Below are 2,054 nucleotides of genomic sequence, written 5' to 3'. Positions count from 1 at the left end.
CATTTGCTGAGTGCTAAAGCCCCACAGCGACCCACAAATTATACGTGACAAATTCATAGATGTTGTCAAGCAATTTCTGTTGAATCAGGCCCCCCAAAATTTATGCCATTTCTTCTTCTCCGCATCGATGGAATGGAGATACTAGTTTTGCGCTTTCCGATGAAGGGACAGAGGGGAAACTAGGTAAGAGGATGAATAAGTTGGCCACTTAAAGAGCTAGGAAGTTGCAAACCCAGGACCTGGGGCAGAGCTGATACTAAACACCGGGCTCTTGCTGACCTCGCTGGATTGGAGCATCATGGGGTTCGACCTCACCCCGTTGCTGCCTCCAGCCACAAGCCTGTGACAACCAACACAGGGACTAGAACTTCCTACTCCCCGTCCCTCTCACCTTGGAAGAGCGGCCATTGGTTCCCAGAACCCATCTTGGCGTCCAGGCTCCCGATGGCAGAGGAGAGGCCGAGCCTGGCTCTGTTGTCACCACAATCCAACTGCTGTTTCAGCTGCTGTCGCAGAGAATTGGCCACCTGGGTGCTTGGCTGTGTCTGCGCTCCTGACATTTGCACCTTTGCCATTTGGAAACTCACATTTCCACTCGATGGGCCCTGGTGACGGGGAGCCTGCATCGGGGCTGAAGCAAGAAGAGATTTCAATGGGATCCACCCCAGGGCTCCTTAGCTGAGCACTCCCAGAACACCCACGTCTGATGTCCCTTCTGGTCTGAGAGACCACCCTGCGAGCAGGTACAAAGGTAGACACCATGTGTATGAAGGAGATGTCAGTGTTGTGTCCGAGCCTAGGGATGCTGGAACGGCAGGTGCCCAGCCTGCAAAGTCCCTGAGGTGAAAATCACCCCTTTCACTCCACCAGGCCTTGGCATGGGCACACGAGTTCATTCCTATCATTCCGTTAGTCGTAACCTTCTTCCTACAGCCTGGAGAGAGTAGGTCCTAGAGAGTTCTTAGGGCATGGGGAGAAGGAGTTGTCAGTGGGAGCTGTGCAGCATTACAGGGGTGCCAGGCAGCCAAGTGAAGAGCCTCCTGGGCACCCCTCGTGACAACAGAAAAGGCCCGGGACCTCTCAGCTCTCATTGCTTTTGTATGGAGCCTCATGGAGACATTGATCTCTCCAGGACAGAGTGACTGACAGGGTAGGAGTTGGCAGATGTGTGGCAGGGTCACAGGGATCTCTGGGGGCAGTCTTGCAACTTTTTTGTTTACATTTACAACTGTTTCAAATAATTTGGTACAAAAGCAGAGAGGACAGGGCCAACCCCATCCCCACATAGGCCCTGACAGGACCGAGTGGAGAGTAGTGGGCAGTCTGAGCTGGTGCGGGTCTGAGATCCTACTAACCACTGGCCAGGGGTCCTGGGCAAGTGATATGACGTTGCTGAGCCTCAGCACCCTCGGCTCTCACAGGAGATGCCACACCGACTGGAGAGTGACCTGTGAGGACACGAGGGGCTCCAGCACAACAGCGCTGCTGCTGAGCGGGCACGGAAAGGGACGTGGCGGACAAACGAAGCAAAGTAACTGTGTGTTTCATTTCTGCTTCCTGAATTGCTGTAATCCTGAGGAGGCCTTTGCTTCTTGGCCCCTCCGAGAGGAATGGGAAACGGGAGAAGGTGGTCCTAGGGTGGAGAGACTGTTAACTGACCAAAAAGATGAAGGAACAAAATGTTTCATGGCCAATTTCACTAGACAACATTGACACAGTGAGGAACATCATAGACTCCTTGCTGCTCCTACAAGGTGATTTGATGAGCAAGGAAAGTCAGCTAACAACGCAAATGCTTCTCCCAGAAGCAAAGTCCGAATTGTAGCCTGAGTGGGAAGAAATGAGAATTGGGTGTTAGCCTGCACTCCTGTGCGATTGTGACCCAAGGGGGTCTTGCTGAGGCAGCACTTTTCTGAAGATTCTGGAGAGGGAAACAACTCTGCTCTGCTTCAGAATGAGGCCAATACCCACGGCAGGTGCACAGACCATTGATCCTTTACATGACATTATGCTACCCAAGGGGGTCTTGCTGAGGCAGCACTTTTCTGAAGATT

At 52.7% G+C, this 2,054-nt stretch overlaps 1 long non-coding RNA gene across 1 annotated transcript; it reads left to right on the top strand.

The window, feature by feature from the left end:
• Positions 1 to 12: 12 nt before the first annotated feature.
• LOC121102724 lies at positions 13 to 1,665 on the top strand. The gene is made up of 2 exons (XR_005834799.1): positions 13 to 751; positions 1,422 to 1,665. It is a non-coding gene; the product is annotated as an uncharacterized LOC121102724 (long non-coding RNA).
• The last annotated feature ends 389 nt before the right edge of the window (positions 1,666 to 2,054 follow it).

Source organism: Ursus maritimus, unplaced genomic scaffold (assembly GCF_017311325.1).
Source record: "Ursus maritimus isolate PB19 unplaced genomic scaffold, ASM1731132v1 scaffold_1465, whole genome shotgun sequence".
Taxonomy (NCBI): domain Eukaryota; kingdom Metazoa; phylum Chordata; class Mammalia; order Carnivora; family Ursidae; genus Ursus; species Ursus maritimus.
The sequence above is the reverse complement of the archived record's forward strand: the minus strand, read 5'-3'. Positions and strand labels throughout refer to the sequence as shown.